General features: G+C 34.0%; 1 non-coding gene across 1 annotated transcript; it reads right to left on the bottom strand.

Moving 5' to 3' along the window:
• Positions 1 to 412: 412 nt before the first annotated feature.
• Positions 413 to 485, bottom strand: TRNAE-CUC (transfer RNA glutamic acid (anticodon CUC)). Its single transcript has one exon. It is a non-coding gene; the product is annotated as a tRNA-Glu (tRNA).
• Positions 486 to 10652: the final 10167 nt, after the last annotated feature.

The following is a 10652-nucleotide window of genomic DNA, read 5'->3' as shown; positions in this document are numbered from 1 at the left end:
ATGAAACAAAGAAGGTGGTTGTGACCATGAAACCTTATATTTGGAGTCAACAAAGAGAATTCTATGCCAATATGGAAAATGAGATGTCGAACCTCCTTTTTTTTTCCCTCTATTTTTCTTCAAACTGATTAGAAATATTCATCTCGCTTTGTTACTAATCAGAGTTCATCAGAAATTCAACTTTTGTAGCTGATGCCGATGTCCTTGCTGTTTTCGAGCTTATGCATGTTGTTGCGGACCACCTAAACAAACAAACACGCAAACAAATAAAATTTTTTGGGACTAAATCTTAGAGCGTCAGAGAGGTTTACCTTTTTAAAAATTGTTAGGACATTATTTTTAAAATGAATATTAGTTTACTTTTAAGCTGATAAAATATCGTTATGAACGTAATTTTCAAAAAATTATATATTTCCGTTGCCGGGACTTGAACCCGGGTCTTTCGGGTGAGAGCCGAATATCCTAACCAACTAGACTACAACGGATGAATGATTTGTAGTGCGTTTTCTAAATTTTGTTTTTTTTTTTTTTTTTTTTTTTAATACAGCTAACATTCTCTTCCAAAAATACTTTAGCACATATTAATTATATAATTAGACAATAATCTTTTTCATAGTTTGGTATTTCCGTGACATGCTAATTGATTCCCAAGCTTATGACCCAACAAACCAGCTTATGTTTTAGCTCCTCAATTATCTAATTTTTGTCTTCTTCTGAATATTAGATGGAGTAGTGTTTCTTAATGAAAAGTTGAGCCTTTTTTTTTTTTTTTTTTTGGTTCTTTTTAATTCATATCCGATTTAACCATAGCCCCACCGGTACAAGCATTCCGCCTATTCCAAATAACCCAACAAAAAAAGAACAAACCTTTACTGAAAGAAGAAATTTGCATCCTACGTATGCAAACTACTTATTACAAAATCAACGTCCTTCCAAGCCGCCTTCGTGTATGCATTATTACATTCCCATAAAAGCATGCACTAGTGTTCCCATTAATGTTTCCTCTCCCCCCTTACACAAATCACACACATGACCATGTACACAAACATGCCAGTGACACAACAAACTATTTTCTTACGTGCCACACGGTTTTATAATTTAGAATATCACATGAATTTCCAGATTGATCATTCCACTATGTTTGCTGATGCCATGCTCACTTAGTTCCACCAATCCGACCAATCCAATAACCAGACTTCACAAAATAATGTCCCATAGTCGAATAATGCCAACAAAGCTTATTTTCATGCCCTTGACAACACGTCAAAGCTCGGGAATTTTAAAGATAAATAAATAAAATAAAAAAGGGCCAAAAATTCGAAGTTTTAGGGAATGGTGGTAATTTAACATCCGCATCTTGGGATCCAAAATGGTTAGATATTATCCACCGTAAGCTTGGCTCACACGTTAATCAGGTGTAGTAATCAAGCTATGTTGGAGTCTTTCATCGTATCACTTTTTCTAGTTGGAGTCTTTTTTGACATCGAGCTAAGTGGGCCAAAAAAAAAAAAGGATAATTACGTCAACGATGCGAATAGAAGAGTTGAGAGAAATGATGAAAGCTAGGCAACGGATATAGGGATTCACTAATGTTGACTGTTGAATCATAAACCAATTTACAAGGCACAACAATTGCCATATAAAATACATATGTCCACATAAAATACATATAAAGAAGCTAATTAAAAAGAAATATATGTGCTGTTTCTCTTCTCATCTCTTCCTCTGGACAAAGTTGACGACTTTGACTTCAAATTTTTAAAAATTTAGTACAAAAGATAACATGTATATATAGAAAACGATATATATGCTTCTTCTTTTTTTAAATAATTTTTTATTTGCGTTCACTAACATAGACATCTGTTAGATAGTATCTCACTTATCTCCATTCTTGCTTTAGTCTCTCCCACGTTTAATTTATTTACGTCTTGCCAAGTATCATTCTCTACATGTAATTTTTCAAATTTTTTTTTTTCACTCTTTTGTTGAGTTATAAATATTTTGATTTAAGTTATATTTTAATATAAGTTATTATAAAAGATATTAATACATAATATATTTTCTACATAAAAGTTGCTATAAGTATAATATTATTTTTAGTTCCTCTAGTCACAAACTCAATTGAACGCCAAGACCAAGACCTACGACTATTAAAACAGTGACTGAACGATAGACACTACACATAGGATAGTTTTCAAAATTTGGACAATATCGAAAGTAGCCCCTTGATGTGGTAGTTTTTATGTAATAGTCCAGATCATCCGCATAAGATATTATTCGCTTTGTGCCCAGCCCGCACGGTTTTTTCAAAACACGTCTCACAGGAAAGGTATCCACACCCTCTTATAAGGCATGCTTCGTTCCCCTTTCCAATCGATGTGGGATCTCACAATCCACCTTCTTTGGGGCCCAGCCCGCACGGTTTTTTCAAAATGCGTCTCACAGGAAAGGTATCCACACCCTCTTATAAGGCATGCTTCGTTCCCCTTTACAACTGATGTGGGATCTCACAATCCACCTTCTTTGGGGCCCAACGTCCTTGCGGGCACACCGATCCGGGTATTGGCTCTGGTACCAACTATAATAGCCCAGACCATCCGCATGAGATATTGTCCGCTTTGGGCCGAACCCGTACAGTTTTGTCAAAACGCATCTCAAGGGAAAGGTATCTACACCCTCTTATAAGGCATATTTTGTTTCCCTTTCCAACCGATGTGGGATCTCACACTCTAAGATTTTAAATATCGAAATTTCCTCGAGATTTCCATTTTTTTAAAGGATCAAAAGAAAACTTAGACTATAAATGGAAACTAATAGAATTTTTATAATATCCATCGAAATTTTTAAAATTTAGTCAAATTTTTCATAAAAATTTCTGTCAAAATATCTACATCAAATTCTTAACAATTTAATTAAAAAATCTATAATATACAAAATAATAATTACATAAAAAATTATTAAGGATGTCAGGATCCGTCTAAAATTCCTTACCGGAACCTTAGACAAGCCCTGATCCCAGGAAAACACCACCGAACCTTCCAACGGAAAATCCAACAGCATCACCCCTAAAGGTAGGACTTACCACAAAATTCCCTGCACATAAAACACACTCCAATAAACACCACCTTATTCCTCCCACCTTACTACAATTTGTTTCCACAAATTTACAGTGCTCCAAAATAATAACAGGGAATCAGTAAGCAATTAAACAAATATCTGCCCAATCCGTATACAGAGTGTTATACAAATAAATATGACTTTAATACAATGACAGATGAAGTAATACAAGATGGAGAGGAAAAAGGAAGGAAATGCTTCTTGGACTTTCGGCAATGAACTGAAATGTCGAGTTCGCCCCCGAACAATCAACGTCGAGTAACCTGGACCTAAGGGAACGGAATTTAAAAAATATGAGATGTTAATCATCTCAGTGAGTAACCCAATCTACTATACAATAATAATAATAATAATAAAAGGATAAATAATTTAGTTAATTGATTAATAAGAATTAAGTAAATAATTAATAGGTAGTTAAAAATAATATTTTCCCTCAAAACCCTCACGATTCACTCAGTTGGAAAAGTTTCCTTTTTAAAACGTTTTACAAAACCCGCTATTTGTATGCCCCGAAAACCAAGATAAAATATTATAATTCAAGAATCCAAATTTATAATGAAATAAATTGAAATAAAAATAACTTATAACAATTACTAAATAATTAAAGCATGTCATAACAATTAATACCGAAATATTAATAAAACTCATATTAAAACAATTCATGAAATAATTAAATAATTAAAATAAATCAATTTATTGAATAATTAAGCAAAAGAAAAATTAAATCAAATTAAAATTTCCATTTGAAATAAATATTAAAAACAACATCAAATATATTCTTAATTTAAATACAATTTCAAAATATTTATTTTGAAATCTATGTTCTGAAAACCATTTGATGCACCCACTATATACCAGTGGCGCCAACGGTATCCAACGTCCTGAGCACCGCCAAACAGGAGGTTAAAGAGAGAAACCGGCATACGGTCGCATGGTGTCCCACCGTGCCGCTGCTAACAGGCATCCCGGCCATGGAGGGGCGGTCTACCCTCATCCGATGGCGGACAACCCCATAATCACCTGTGCGTTACTCATACCCACCTGCGCACTCACCACATTCACCTGCGCGCTAATCATATCCATGCATAAAGAACACCAGTACGTATATGGTGCATCTAAAAATCATAAAATCAATATATTTATTTTCAAATCTCAAAATCTCATAAATACCACCGGGTTTATTCTATTCAATTAAACCCGTAAATTTTCCACAATTCCTTTATAAATCATTGTCATAAATCCATCGCACAATTTCCATCAATTTCAAATCCATCAACTTTCAAATGCATCAATTTTCCAATCCACAATATTCAAATGCATAAGCATAATTTTTAAAATAATATCCTTAAATCCTTAAAATTCAAGATAGGCATAATTTCATTAAAATCCCATAAAATTTCCAAAATTCATAAATCCATGTAAATGCATTTTTATTGCTTGAAATAAACTCATAATAATTTCAACAATAAATCAATAATGTTAAACATCATAATTTCTTTAAATATCAAATTTTCATAAAATGAATTTCCATAATTTATCAAAATCAAAATATGATTTAATGCACATATACATTTCAATTTATTCAAATTGTGCCATCAAAATTTCAAATATAATTTTGCTAAATATTTAACACATAAATATTAAATCCAAATATTTAATTATCACAAAATAAATATAATTTAACACCCGAAATTAATTTGAAGGTAGGTTACTCACCTCGAGCATGCAATCCAACCAAGATCCTCCATTGGATCAATTCTACGGCTCACACGTGCTCCTAAAACAACAATATTATACAGGGTCAAATAAATTAATATTTTATTCGGATAAATAATACCGGTACTAGGAGGACTAACACAAACGACAACCAAAATTTACGAGTAATATACCGAATCGAAGCTCGTGAAATGAAGATTATGAATCTGGTCTTACTTCCCGGATATCAGACCCGAGGTGACCAGAATCTCGTCGGAAAGATCTCGGATTTTAGACCCTCGATTCTCATAATCCGTTAAGAATTGAGGAAAGTGGACGCTAGATTTGGGTTTAGAGGGTCGAAATTAGTGGGCAAGGATGGGCGGTGCAACTGGAAACGCGCCGAAAAGTCGATTTCCCGACGAGCCGTCGTGGTCACAGGAACCCGTCACCATCGGTGGTGCGTCCGGCGGCCACTGGCCGTGATTTTGGTGGAAAGGTAGATCGGGGAATGGATGACTCAACGGAACTGGCGGTGAGGCAAACGAAGGTCGGAATTGAGAGAAATTTGGGTATGAAGTAATCGGTGCTATCATCGAAAAAAATCTCGATCCAGGCGCGTCGGCTATCGGTTGGCCATGATTTTTAGCTGGTCGGCTGGTTTTCAGGTGGGCTTCAAGCTAGGGTGGTGCATATACTATTCTGGTGGCCGGAAATGGATGAACGGCAGTTGGCCGGTTGGGTTTCTCTCTCTAGCTCTCTCTCTCTCTCCTCCCTTCTTTCTCTCTCCTTCCCCGGCTCACGTGTTTTGGCCAAAATAAAAGCCACCCGTGGGTGACACTGTTCACTCATGGAATTGTCTGAAAATATGACACGTGGTACATACTGTTCACTCAAGTCAAAATATATTAAAATATTACGGTATTCGAAAAACTTTGCATGTCCATAACTTTTTAACCAGATGTCCAATTTAAACGTGCCACTAGTCTATGAACTCATATCGACGAGTACTTCATAATCATGCATGAGTCAAAGCTCAACTTTGCATGAACAAAAAGTCAATTCCGGCATCTTTTGGACAGTTTGACCTCAAATTGTTTTGCTCATAACTTTCAAACCGTAACTCTGTTTTCAACGTACTACTAGTCTATGGACTTGTGACAACGTGTACTTCGTAACGATACCTCGGTCAATGTGAAATTCCATCAGGAGCAAAAAGTCAACATTTGACCCATTCTCGGTCAACGATGGTCAAACCTGGTCAACCTTGATAAGATTTTAGAAATTTTCGGTGTACTTCGGGACAGGGTGTTACAAAGGAGATATATATATATTAATAATTATTTTTCACATTTCACATCTCAAATTAGAACGAGGAAGAGAGAAATAATTTTTAATTAACTAAGAGTTCTATTAGTACTGAAATAATATTTATAAAATATAATGTAATTGTAATAATTATTTTATCCTAATTAATAAATAATTTTATCAAATATATATTTTTTTGCATATTTTTGTCAATAATAATTTATTTATGATCATTATCGCTTACTAGATTAAGAGAAATGTAATATCTATTTAATATTTTTACAATTTTTATAATTAATTTGATAATTGAATGATTAAATAAGTTAATGCTAAAGTTTCAACAAAAATTTTTATTTTTAAATAAATTTTCATTATTTTTTATGAATTTTTATCGATATTCAATATTTTTCGATATTTCTATGAAAATTTTTATATTTTGAATTCGATATTTCCATTGATATTGAAATTTTGATCTTTGTTAGCCCCTGTAATATATAGGTAAATTTGTTCGTTTATTCATTAAAAAAAAAAAGGAAAGTAAATTTGTTTGTTAGTTTGATTTCTCAAACAATGAATGGTAGTCAAATCATTATTTAATAAGCTTGGTATAACCAACATCACAGTAAGCATCTCTACAGCTGCTGGCAAAATTTTCAAACCATGTAAAATAATTAAAAAAATTAATAAGAAGAAAATAATAGTCAAAGTTTCTGAATTTGATGCCTGGTTGTTTCACCTCGTGTGTGTGTGTGTGTATCACGATATTCAAATATAATTTTTAATACGAAAATTAATATGAAATGTTTTTTTTAATTTTTCAATTATATTAAAATTTAAAATTTAAAATTATATTTATTAATTATTTGGTGTTAGAGTTTATTTTTTTAAATAGAATATTAATATATTATTAATTCATAATTGATTATTTTTTATTTTTAAATTATAATATTTAACGTGATTCAATAATCATAATTTGTTTTTAATAAAGTAAGATAAGTAAAGTAAACCTTACTTTATTAAAATAAAATATTGACATAAGTTTTATTTCTAGATATTTATTTTAGTCCTAAAGTATTATTTCTAATTGATAATTAAAATATCAGTAGTATAGATTTTTTTTTTTTTGAAAAACCCATGTAACAAAATATCTTTAAAAAAAAAATCAAAAATCAAACATACTATTGCTTAGTGGTAAAAACTACTAAAAACGTACAAACAGGTTCAGGATTTAAACCCTGATTTGGGTGCAATCTCACCTTCCCCAATTTTAATAAAATTGAAATTTGACCAAAAACAAAGGACAAATTTACAAAGTAAGATATCAATAATAAAAAAATTAAAAATGCAAAATAAAATATTAAAAATGTTTATAAATTCTACGTTAAATAGATAAGAAACACAAAGGTTTAAAAACATTAACATAAAGATATCATACATAATTACACTTAAATTTTGTAAAAGTCAATACAGTAAATAATTCATAGATAATATACGAGGGGCCAAAATATTTTTTTAAAATAACTTTAAATATTTTTAAAGAAAATATTACAAAGATAATACATAAATAACCAAAAAATAAAAATAAAAAAAGATACTTGACTTGTCGTGGCCCCCAAAGCTATAACATGGTTCCCCAGTGTCCATGGTCCATATTTCCATGTATCTTTACACCGCATACAGTCTCAATTTTTTAGAGGTTGTATACGTTGGATGGATTTTTTTTTCTTTTTTTAAAAAAAGGAGGAATAGTCAAGGTGTATGAATTATTCACCCAAAACAAAAAAAAAAAAAAAAAAAAAAAGCGCTTTAAGAATTTCATGTCCTGTTTTTTTGTTTATGTGGGCCTTTTATTATCCATTTAGTGGGGTTTATTAGTTTTTGGATAAAAATATCCATGGAGAAGGGAAAATCATAGTTGTAATTTTTTTTTTTTTGGGTAAATAAAATCATAGTGTAATTATGAAAGAACTTTTAGTAATTCCATATATGTTTTGATATTATTTTTGGATGTTGGTTAAATGAACTTTTACTAATTCCATATATGTTTTGATATTATTTTTGGATGTTGGTTAAATTATATAATTAACAAGTAGAAAGATCTGTCAAAAGTTTTGGCACATAAATCATTCATCTTGGTTCAATATATCTTGTTACATTAAACGTTTCTTTATGTATAGATTTCTGTGGATGTTGGATAAAATTGAGTCGGGCATCATTTTGAATCCCTACCTTATAAAAAAAAGCGGGGGGTGTCAGGACGCGTCCAGAATTTCCTTCCCAGAACCCTAGACAAGCCCTGATCCCAGGAAAATACTACCAAACCTTCCAACGGAAAATCCGGCAGCACCTCCCCTAAGGGTAGGACTTACCAAAAATCACCTGCACTGAAAACACACTTCTATACTCATCCCCTTATTCCTCTCGCAAAACTATAAATTTTTTCCACAATTTACAGCACTTCACAACAATAACAGCAGCCCAGTGCATAAATAAAACATAAGTGTCCAAATAGTATACAAAGCTTTATGAAGTGCTAATCAACAGAAATACAACAAAGATGAAAGATATAATACAACTGAAAGGAATGAGTACAAAAGTACTTCTCGAAACACGATAGCGGCGGAGAACTGGTTCGCCCCGAAAGAACATCTATCACCCCTTGCACCTAAGGGAACGCAACTTAAAAACGTGAGATGCTAATCATCTCAATGAGACACCCTAACTACTGAACACTTTTATAATAATAGTAACAAATAGAGAATTGAATTAATACCAACAATTAATAAATAAATAATAACAACAGTTGGAAATAATAATTTTCTCTCAAAACTCTTACTAATCACTCCGTTGGAAATGTTCTCTTTTTAAAACGATTTCACAAAACCCGATATTCGTACTTCCCAAAAACCAAGGGATCAAACCATTTGATAAACAATAAACAAATAAATACCCCAATATATAATTAAAATGTAATGAGTTATAATAAATAATTTTTGAACACCTTTGGGGTTTGAAAATTTATCTGAAAATTACACTTGACGCACCACACCATATACCGGTGATGCCCTCCGATACCCAGCGTCCTGAGCACCGACTGGCGGGGAGATTAAAGAGAGAAACTTGCAAACGGCACTTCGGCGTTCCGACAGTACCGCTGCTGAAACCATCATCCCGGCCAAGGAGGGGGGCGGCTGTGGCCAATAAAAAACTTGCCTGCCCACGGTCCAATGGCAACTCACGGGACAAATAATAATACTTGTGCGCTGAACCACATATACATATACCAGAACACCAATACTGTATGAATGCGTCTAAAATAATTATTAAACTAACTGTACCGTTTTCCAAAATTACCGTGGGAAATATACCAAAATTTCTCACTTACCATCCCACATATTTTTATTTAACAAATCGGTACGAAAACATCGATAACAAATAAACTAAAATTTTCTCGTAATACGAGGTTCAACAATTAAAATACCGCGGGCATAGTTTATACAATTTAAACAAATATTTTCATAAAATATTTAACCCAATTATGCTCGAAAATAATACTTAAAACCTCGTACGATTATTACCGAAATATACTTTGCTCATGCATAATAAATAAATTAAATCACAATAAAACCATAACTAAATTTTACCATATGAGCATAATTTAAATACCAATTAAACATAATTAATTGCCCAAAATATTTTTGAAGGTGGGTCACTCACCTTAAGCGCGTAAATCAGCTAAGATCCTCCGCAGGATCAACTCCACTACTCGCGCGTGCACCTAAAACATCCACAGTACACCAACCGAATATATTAATATTTTAATCGGGTAATTCCCAAATGGGTACCCGGGGAGCGAACGCAAACGACATCTAAAAGTTACGAGTTATATACCGAATCGAAGCTTGAGTGATGAGGATCACGGATTCGGTCTTACTTTCAGGTGATCGGACCCGAGGTGGCCGGAATCTCGTCGGAAAGCTTTCAGAATTCGACTCTGCAATTCTCCCAAACCGTCGCGAATTGGCAGAAAAGGATGCCGGATTCGGGTTCAGGAGGTCGAACACAGTGGACAAGGACCGGCGATGTAACTGGGTACTCACCGGAACAGTAACTTTCGGTGAGCCGCCTCGGTCACCGGCAACCGTCGCCGGCGGCGGCGCATGCGGTGGCCGTTGGCTGAGATTTTTGGTAGTTTTGTAGATCGAGGAAAGAGGGTTCCAACGGGACCGGCAGTGAGGCAAACGAAGGCCGGACGGAAAACGCTCCGATCCCGGCGCGTCAGAGGTCCGGTGGCCGTGAAATTTGGTGGGCTGGCCAGAAATGAGGAGGTGGTGAGGGGTGGCTGGTGCGTGTGGCCAGAAAAAGGCGGAAAGGGGTCGAACGGCGGTGGAGGGAAAAATTGCCGCCTCGATTCGGGCGCGTCTGGCGACCAACGGCCGTGAAATTTTGGGGTTTGGCCGGAAATGGGGAGAGCCTTCCGTTTGGCCGATGCGTGTAACGAGAATCGGCCGGAAAATTTGAAGATTCCGGCG

Source organism: Ziziphus jujuba, chromosome 9 (assembly GCF_031755915.1).
Source record: "Ziziphus jujuba cultivar Dongzao chromosome 9, ASM3175591v1".
In the NCBI taxonomy this organism is placed as follows: Eukaryota; Viridiplantae; Streptophyta; class Magnoliopsida; order Rosales; family Rhamnaceae; genus Ziziphus; species Ziziphus jujuba.
Note: the sequence above shows the minus strand (reverse complement) of the source record. Positions and strands in the feature narration are given on the sequence as shown.